This window comes from Myotis davidii, unplaced genomic scaffold, assembly GCF_000327345.1.
Source record: "Myotis davidii unplaced genomic scaffold, ASM32734v1 scaffold534, whole genome shotgun sequence".
Classification (NCBI taxonomy): domain Eukaryota; kingdom Metazoa; phylum Chordata; class Mammalia; order Chiroptera; family Vespertilionidae; genus Myotis; species Myotis davidii.
The window spans coordinates 5,858,044-5,867,834 of NW_006286678.1; the positions used below are offsets into that span (position 1 = coordinate 5,858,044).

A 9,791-nucleotide genomic window follows, 5' to 3' on the forward strand; every position below is an offset into this window, starting at 1 on the left:
GCAATCCGCCCCACGGGTCTGGCCGCTCCTCATGGTCCCCGTGGCAGGCAGCGCTCTGCCGCTCCCTCGGACCCGCTCCCAGTCTCACCGCCTGAGGGGGTTCTCGATAATCGTGAGTACCGGCCGGCCGGCGGGGTACTGGGCGCGGCACCACGGCGCCATCGCTGGGAGAAAGGAGAGACCGGGACTCCCTCCCTCCACTCCACCCCACCGGGATCCAAGCGAGCGCCGGACAGAACCACCCGCGGCGCCCCGCCTCCCAGCCAATCAGCTCACGCCCAGTCCCCCAACCCCGCCCCCACACGAGACGTAGGGGGCGGAGCCTCCCTCTGCCTTCTGAGCGAGCGAGGCTGATGGCCACTGATGAGGCTTCTGGCAGAGCGGGGCGGGCTTCTCACCTGTGTGAGGTTTGGAATGGAAGCCCTCGGCCCTACCCTCGTGGGCGGGCTTCCAGCCGAGAACAGATTCTTTTCATTGAGGATTTCCATTGGACTTCCTTAAAGGGTCTATCAGCTGATGAAGTACTTACTTTCCTGTAATCATTTGACGAGATTGTACCACACAGCACGGAAGTTTTTATTTTTATTTTTAAAATATATTTCTTTATTGATTTCAGAGAGGAAGGGAGAGGGGAGAGAAACATCAATGATGAGAGAGGATCATCAATCGGCTGCCTCCTGCACGCCCCCTACTGGGGATCAAGCCCGCAAACCAGGCATGTGCCGTTGGTCGGAATCGAACCCGGGACCCTTCAGTCTGCAGGCTGACACTCTATCCACTGAGCCAAGCCGGCTAGGGCCAGCACGAAAGTTTTTAAATTAGCAACAACGGCGGCCAGGGGAAGGGGAGAACATGAGTGAGCATAAAGTTAAATATCTGGAGCCCTCAGTATCTATACTTTTTTTCATGCTCTCCATTTGTGTCTCCAATGTCTGAATAGTGCCAAGTATACAGTAACTACTGTTCCATAAATACCTACTGATTGGAGGATTGAGGGAAGATAGGCTTTTTAAGCTGAGAACTTCGGGCAAGAAGATGGATGTATGCACATGCGATGGAAGTGAAAAAGGCCAGAGCAGAAAGCAGAAGACACACGGCATGATATACAACACCCCGCCACCCCAAAATTCTGATTTAATTGTTTTGGGGCATGCTATTTTTTAAAAGCTCCGAAAAGGATATACATAGTCCACAGACAACACAGTGGTGAAGGCCAGGGGAGGGGTGGTAGGAAGTGGGGAGGGGTGGGGAAAAGTGGGGGAAATGGGAGACATCTGTAATAGTGTCAACAATAAAAAAATTTTAAAAAAAATAAGCAAAAATTTGATAGTAAGTTATCCATAGTCACACACACAAAAAGCTCCCCAGATGATTCTAATGTGATGCCAGGTTTTACCACCATTAGACCAGGTGCTTTCTTAGGCCTCATTAGCCCAGCTCAAGTTTCAGTGTTTGCAAGCTCTCACCCCTATAGGATTCTTCCTGCCAGACCCAGGCAGGGTCTGCCAATCTGCCAGGGTATTTGCCTTCCAAAAGCAAACCTAGCAACCATATGATTCCTCTCACTGGAATAAGTGCTATAAGAGACTAACACTAGAAGCTTGAAGAAGGAAAGGGGAATACTTGATCTTTCCACTGTGTATCCAGATTTCCAGCAATACACAGAAACATCTTAAGCAGGGCAACTCAGGCAGCCTCATCAACAGAAACGCCTGACCGTAAGATGATGGGCACTCTCTGTGCTGCTGGAGGTTGGAATATCTAGCTATTTTGCCCAGCTTTCATAAACCACAAGAGCATGAAACTTAAAAAAAAGTGTTAAACTTCTGGACTCTGGAACCAGGGATTCTCCTGGGGGATGCAAAAGCCATCCAACAAAAAATAGAAAGTCACTCTACACTTGGAAACAGTGTAGAATATTGGGAAATCCTATATAATAAAAGCCTAATATGCTAAGTGTTAGGTCGACCGGTCAGCCATTCAACCAATCAAAGCATAACATGCTAATGATATGCTAAGGCTGCTCAACTGCTTGCTATGATGTGCGCTGACCACCAGGGGGCATATGCTCTGATTGGTAGGTTAGCTTGCTGCTGGGGTCCGGGTAATCGGGACTGAGTGAGATGGGCTGGACATGCCCTGGAGCCCTCCCGCTGCCCCTCCCCGGCAGGCCAGCCTCCTGTGTCTCTCCCCAGCCCCGATTGTGCACCGGTGGGGTCACTAGGCCTGGCTGGCACCCTCTCAGAATCCAGGACCCCTCAGGGGATGTCAGAGAGCCGGTTTCGGCCCGATCCCACATGCCAGGCCAAGGGACCCCACTGGTGCACAAATTTGTGCACTGGGCCTCTAGTCACCTAATAAAATTGTAAAGAGCATGAACTTTGGAACCAATCAGATTCACCTGATGTATTATCTATTATCATGAAACAAATTGCCCCAAATTTTAGTGGCTTAAAACAACATTTATTATCGCAGTTTCTGTGGGTCAGCAATCTTGGTACAGCTTAACTGGATCCTCTGATTCAAGGTTTCCTACAGGCTGCAATCAAAAGGATCCACTGTCAAGCTCACTCATGTTATTGTTGGCAAGACTCAATTCCTCCTGGGCTGTTGGACTGAGAGCTTCAATTTCTTATCAGCTATTGGCTGGTCTCAGCTCCTTGTCATGTGGGCCTTTCCACAATAGCAGTTTGCTTCATTGAAGTACGCAAGCTAAGAAGGCAATAGTGTCTGCTAGTGAGATGGAAGACTTCATCTATGGTAACCTAATCACAGAAGTGACATCCCCTCATTTTTGCAGTATTCTGTTTATCAGAAGCAAGTCACACTCAAGGGAAGGGGATTACATAAGAACATGAATACCATCAGGACTCAGGATCTTTGGGGGGCCATCTTAGAAATCGGCCTACCACACCTGAATTTGAGTTCTAGCTCTGGTATTTGCGACCATCAGCAATTTTCCAGGAAATAATAATAATATCTACTTCATAAGATGGTTTTGAAATTTAAATGAGGAAATGCATTTAAATTACCTGGTACGTACTAAATGCCCAATACATGTTTGATATTACTTAGGTTGTGGACACAGGGAAGGGAATGTGGCTGGGAGGTGAAGATTGGCTAAGCAGAGCAGGAGTCAATGTCTAAAGGCATGCTGTAGGCTCTGAGGCATCCCAGTTTACCAGTTAAAATTTTTTAAAATATATTTTTATTGATTTCAGAGAGGGAGATGAAGAGAAACATCAATGATGAGGGAGAATCATTGATCTGCTGCCTCCTGCACACCCCTATTGGGAATTGAGCCTGCATCCCAGGCATGTGCCCTTGACCACAATTGAACTAGGGACCCTTCAGTTGGAGGCCGAGGCTCTATCCACTGAGCAAAACTGGCTAGGGCTACCAGTTACAATTTAAGAGGAAGGGCCCTGGCCAGTGTGGCTTACTTGGTTGGGTGTTGACCAGTGAATCCTTCCTCTCTCTAAAAAACTAATGAAAACATTTTAAAAATAAGAAAGTCTGAAGAACTATCACAGCCAAGAGGAACTTGAGACATGACAACTAAATGTAATGTGCTATCCTAGATGGGATCCTGGAACAGAAAAAGGATATGAGGTAAAAACTAAGGCAACCTGAATAAAGTATAGGCTTTAATTAATGTATCAATATTGATTCATTAATTGTAACAAATGAACCATACTAAGGTAAGATGATAATAAAAGGGAAATTGGGTATGAGGTATATGGAAACTGTGCTATCTTCACAAAATTTCTATAAATCTAAATTGTTCTGCCCTAGCTGGTTTGGGATGGGCCCGGCTGGTGTGGCTCCGTGGTTGAGCGTCGCCCTAGGAACCAGGAGGTCACGGTTAATTCCCGGTCAGGGCACATGCCCAGGTTGCTGGCTCCATCCCCAATGTGGGGCGTGCAGGAGGCAGCCTATCAATGATTCTCTCATCATTGATGTTTCTATCTCCCTCTCCTTCTCCTTTCCTCTCTGAAAGCAATAAAAATATATTTAAATATAAATAAAAGTCAATTAATTTACCCAAATCCATACAGCTAGTAAGTACCCAAAGTTCAAGATCAACCCAAATGACTTCAATGTGCTTTTTCCACTACACAATACCCTTCAAACTTTATTCTCTTTAGGATTATATAGGTATTTGTATGACTATCTAAAATAAGTCCCTTAAGGGCAGAGAAAAAAAATTTCCCCCTAATACACCATTAGTGTTCAGTAAACCAGTTTAAGTTAACTACTCACAAAAAAAGTCATGGAGACGTAAAGAAACAGATTTGATCAGGTCTGACCTACCATACAGTCAACAGTACAGCCCGCTCTAGTGAGGCCCCTTAGGCTCTGGACTGAGGGCCACTCAGGTCAGCAAGGGTCCTGTGCTGCCATCTACCGGTAGCTGGTAAGCATCGACTTCCCTTGCTGTATTTCGGGAACCAGTGGGGAGTGGGGAAGTTGGAGAGAAGACTCAAAAGCTAATTAAATCACAGAACCTATGTTAAGTGTTACAAAGTTCACTCACCACTTGTTCAAGGCAAAGGCCCTACTTTTCTTCAAAGATTTCAGGCTCTCCTATCTCCGTATTAAATCTTAGGCTTCTAAAATTCAGTCTTCCTCTCCAACCCACCTCCGCGGGTACAGATCTGACTGTCATCGCCCGTCTCCCAGAACTCAGACTCTCCCGCACATGGTAGGCTGTAGAAACCCTTAACCTCACAACTCTGAGACCCCCATCGTCCAGATTTCCCCATTTTCACACACACACACACCCTTCCCCGAGACTACCTTGCAAACACCACAGACCTCCCCCATTAGGGCAATTGCTCGTGCTAACCCACACCTTCCCACAGAGAGGTTCAAGTTCCGCAGGCAGCTGACACCGACGCGAAAACCTGGGGAGCGCCCGGGTCAGGCTCGGAGCTCTCCGGCTCGGGCTCGGGCTCCGGGTCCCGCCCCCAAACCCGCCGGGATCCGGTCAGCCTAGGGCCCTAGGCCCACAGCCTGCAGGCTGAGACCCCGCCCTTCTAGACCTGTCATCACAGAAGCCGCACGTGGCCGGGGTGGGACCTCAGGCGACCTGAAGCAATCACTTTGTCTCCCCTGCCACCCGTTGGGGGCGCTGCCGCCAATCAGAGCCGGCGGATCCGGGCTGGAGCTCCCCAGGCCTGGGTGAGGCGAGCGCGAGAAGGGATGGGGGAGGAGAGGCTCTGAGACCGGAGGGGGCTGGTGTTGGAAGGGGGCCTGGCACCGGTTCTGCCAGGCTGGAATTCTAGGGGGCAGGTCCTAGCGAGAGGCGGAGACACCGAAAGGGGGCAGGGATCGGGGTGGGGCCAGGGACCAGCTGAGGATCCTGGGGAGACGACCAGAAGACGAGAAGAGGCGGAGCCCGAGAGGGGCGTGGTCTAGGTTACAGGGGAGGACCCCGAGGAATTCAAGAAACTAGGAAAGGGGACGAACCCGGGGAAGGTGGGAGGTGGGACAAGGGAGAGGGTGGGTTTGGGCGTTGCGGGGGCGGGGCTCCGACCTAAGGGGCGAGGTTTGCAGGCCTAGGCTGCAGCTGGGGCCGCTTGGTGACTGCACCAGTCCACTGCCTCCCCAGGTGCAACGGAATTCACGGAACTACAGGTGTGGGGCGGGGTGCAGGGGGAAGAAGGGGAAACGACCAGGGTGCGCTTGCGCAGACATGAGGCGGTGGGGGACACGTAAGAAAAGAAGAGGATCTATAGGTTGTTGGGGGTAGAAAGACAAGAGTTTGGGAGGAGTTGGGGCTCAATGTGGGGGCCAGGTGCACGCTTCAGGGGCTCTTGTGGGGGAGGGGCGGGACTGCTTTGTGGGGATGGAAGGTGCTATGTGAAGAGGTGAGGTTCCTGTCTAAGGGGGTCCGAAAGCACTTTGGGGGAACAGGGTGCTGTGATGAAGAGCTGGTGGTCCAGAGTGTGGGAGCGATGGGGGACTGTGGAGGAAGAAAGTAGGGGCTGTGAGCACTGAATGAGGGGGAGGGGTTGTAGGCCCCAACTGATGAGACAGAATCCCCTAGTGTTTTGAGAAAGTAATGGTCTAGGGGCATTGTAGAGACTCCAGGAAGATGTGTGTGTACTGTGTTCTAGGAGTGAGGGTGATGGAATTAGTGGGGTGAGGAGGCTAGAGTCTGTAGTGCTCCTGGCCCCTCAGCACCTAACTCCACCTTCTGGCCAGAGCACAGGGCTTGTGTGATTGTGTCCTCAGTCTGCTTTGAATCTCTCTGGCTGAGACTGGGGTTTCTTCCCCGAGCTGGTGTCCCTGGGGACCCTTCCCCCATTCGGTTCCTGTTAACCCCCCACTCCAGTTCCTGTTCCTTCCAGAAGCCGGCCTTGGTCCCTATCTTCCCCCTCCCCCCACTTTGCTCTGCCCTTATGCTCTGGGTGTGCTCATTTCCCACTTCCTTCCTCGCCCTGGGGCCTGGCCTGGTCCTTGCCCGTCTAGGAGCGGTGCCCTGCCCCAGACTTTGTACTCAATGACCAGAGACCCTAGTAACCAGCAGCAAGACCCAGACTCCACCCAGCATGACTATGAAGGTCGCCTTTAACAGCTCTCAAGTGATTGGTAGCCATATTTTTACCACTTGCCACAGACTGATTTTCCCCCACCTTTTTCATACTCCTGGGTGAGGATCCCTAGGGCCCTCAAACATTCTGGACTTCTGGGAGAGGAAGGACATAGAGAGGAGTATTGAAGGTATTTGATCTATGCTTTGAGATTTGGACCACCATTGTAGGCTGAATTGGGGATCTGAGCTTCAATTGTTTAAGGAAAGGGAATGGCTTCCCACACTCCTGGCTTGGGAGCTGACTATGAGAACTGAGACTAGGGCCCAGTCCTCTTGGGGGCTCCTCTGGTTCCCTGAGGGGACTTGATGTAGTGCCAGGGTTCCTTTTGCCTCTGAGGTGACTAGGAGAGGGTGGGAAAGGCCTGTCTTCCACACAGTGGCTGAATGAATGTGACAGTGTTGCTGAAAGGGGCCCCAAGCCAGCCTCTGCTAGCTGAGAGACTGGCTGGGGAAGGAGGGGGTGCTAAGGCCAGACAAAGCCTTGGGGTAGGGTGGGGTAAAGGAGGGCAGGCTGATGCCTTTCAAGGAGGAGCTGATTGCTATGGCAACCCAGCTTCCCTGACTGTCTGTCAGAGAGGCGGGCCTAGGGCAGACTCACTCCAGCTTCCTCAGGATTGGGGCATTTGTGTCAGTGGGTGGGGCATGAAGAGAAAGGGCATTAGTTTACTGTGCTGAGGCTGTTGTATATAGCCTTTCTGCTTCCATGCAAGCTGCAAGGCATTCAGACGCTTGGGCCCATCTTTTGAAAATGCATATGAGTGAACAATAGCCATTAGAATTAGAGTGGTATAAGGCCAGAGTCGTGGCGGTCCTTAGTGGTCATCATTTATGCAAACCCCTCATTTTACAGATTTGGCAACTTACCACCAAAGAGACTGGTTTTCTCCAGGTTTCACAGTAAAAGCGCAGGAATTAGGACCCAGATCTCCTGATTGCTGTTTGGCCAGGGCTCATTGCCTCCTTCGGCCAATGTTTAGTGAACATCTATTGTGTGCCAGGCCCTGATGTCGATTCTGAGAATACATGCATGAACAAAACAAAGTTGCTGCTTTCAATGGAGCTTCCATTGTAATAGGGGGAGAAAGAAATGTGTGTGTGAGAGAGAGAGAGAGAAAGGGGGGGCGGTTTAGCTGTTGATAGTGGCTAAAATAAAGCAGGTTAAGAGTTAGGGCAGCTAGGTAAGGCCTCTTGATTGTGCTATGCTGCTTTTCCAGGGCACACTGAGGCTTAGAACATCTTTGATCTTTCCCCCTGATATGCTGACCTTTGCAGGTTACCAAGCCCTGGGCCTATATTACTGGCACTAAGAGAGAACAAGGTAGGGTCTGTCACCAAGGGATTATTTCTTTCCTACAGTGTTCTTTGTCCACCAGAAGCTTTTACTAAGGCAAGTAGACTCTGACATTGGTGCTCTGCAATTTTGTCCAGGGTGTTGGAAATTCCTTTACTCCTGTTTTTTACCATTAGGGAACCAGCAAGGAAGTTAATGAATGGCAACTGGGTTCTTTTTCAGGGTTTTCCCTTGGTCTGAGGTGAGGAGAAGGGAGAGGAACTAACTTACTTGCTTGCCCTTCCTAAGTCTAGAGCACAAGGAGAAAGTAGGGGGAGGGGAACCTCTTTTCACTGTCCAGTGACAACCTCAGGGACCTTGAGGCCCACAACAGAGGTATGATAAAACAAGGACCTTGGGCCTTCTGTGGCCTTTGAACTATAGAAGTACAGACTCCCCATGTTCTGGGGGGTCCAACCAGGGAGCTGCCCTGGCTGTTGTCAATTCTCCGGGGCCTCAGTTTGAGTCTTCCATCTTTTGGTTCTGGTGTTTGCCTCCTGCTTCTGTGGAAGACTATGAGAAAAGCCTCCTAAGTTCCAAACTATTGGACTTGCTGACAAGTGCAGGTAGAAAGATAGACAGTGCTATCTATTTTCTTAGCTTCCCCCTAGAGCAGCCCCTCTGAAAAGTTTCTGTTAACTTACAGAGGTTTCCATCCTGGTCATTTAAACAATAGGAAAACAAGAATTAGGAATGCTGGTTCTGCTGCGACTTAATTTGGCTGGGCCTGGGGCCCAGTGACTCAGGGGGAGGGTGGGGAGTTTCGAGGGAGCTGTGAGTCATAGGGGTGAGCTCCATCGCAAGAGTTGGGCATATTTCCCCCACTCTGGGCAGAAGCCTTCCATCCCACTTCCCATGGGTGTTCTGCCTCCTTGAACAGGGGCCTATGAATAGAAATTACTGGCAGAAGGGATGAAGCAGGCTAATCTCAGAATGGGAGTTCAGAGACACAAAGAATGATGTTTAGGTCTCTGAATTAAAATGTACCCCTATCTCGGGAGCTCATGGGGTCCCTCTAATAAAGGCAAAAGAATATCAATATAGAGTAAGAGAAGAAAGAATACCATTTCTCAGCCCTAGCCGGGTTGGCTCAGTGGATAGAACCTCGGCCTGCGGACCAAAGGGTCCCGGGTTCCATTCTGGTCAAGGGCACGTACCTCAGTTGCAGGCTTCTCCACCAGCCAGGGCCTGGGCCCTAGTCCGGCTCTGGTCCAGGGGCATGCGGAAGGCAACCAATCGATGTGTTTCTCTCACATCGGTGTTTCTCTCCCTCTAAAAATCAATGGGAAATATATCCTTGGGTGAGGATTAGAAGGAAAAAAAAAGAATACCATGTCTCAATGGAAAGAGATAGTATCCCACTTATCCCACTTCAGGGCTTTTTTCATCTGCTCTGGCATGAAGGAATCTTCCTAGGCTCCAACAATTCTCTGGTCTCTGGAGCTCTGGTTTGCAAAACATAGAAAGATGAATGGGAGTGGGGTTATTTGGGGTCTGGTGTGGGAAGAGCAGGTGGATTTGGGAGGTTGTCCAGCTGTGTCTATGAAAGCTCTAGGACGTCTTTTTTATTGACTAGCCTCCGTAGGGGAAGAGGTGGGGGGAGGAGAAGTAAGAGGCCTATGCCTTTCTTTGAAAGGGTTACATGGCTGGGCAGAGAGACGCTTTGAACTTCGGCAGGTGAGGAGTTAAGGAGGTGGGCGGGGCGACTCTGGATAGGCCTGCCCCCATATGGACCAATGGGTGTGCATCTCTTGGAGGGGGCGTGCCTCCCTCTTGAGGTCGTGGGAGGCTGGCCTCCTGTGGGCCAATGAGCATGGTCGCTGCCGTGGAAGGCGTGGCCTGAGGGGGGCGTGGCGGTCG

The 9,791-nt window shown here is 50.5% G+C and overlaps 1 protein-coding gene across 2 annotated transcripts in view; it reads left to right on the forward strand.

The window, feature by feature from the left end:
- The first annotated feature begins 5,520 nt into the window (after positions 1-5,520).
- FAM214B (family with sequence similarity 214 member B) overlaps positions 5,521-9,791 on the forward strand; it is an 11,487-nt gene continuing 7,216 nt past the window's right edge. The window contains exon 1 of one of the 2 annotated variants that reach the window (XM_006758528.2): positions 5,521-5,640. The gene's annotated coding sequence lies outside the window, so the exon portion shown is untranslated. Of the gene's footprint in view, positions 5,641-5,706; positions 5,742-9,791 lie in introns of those variants that run through there. The other variant, XM_006758530.2, reaches the window with a different exon arrangement.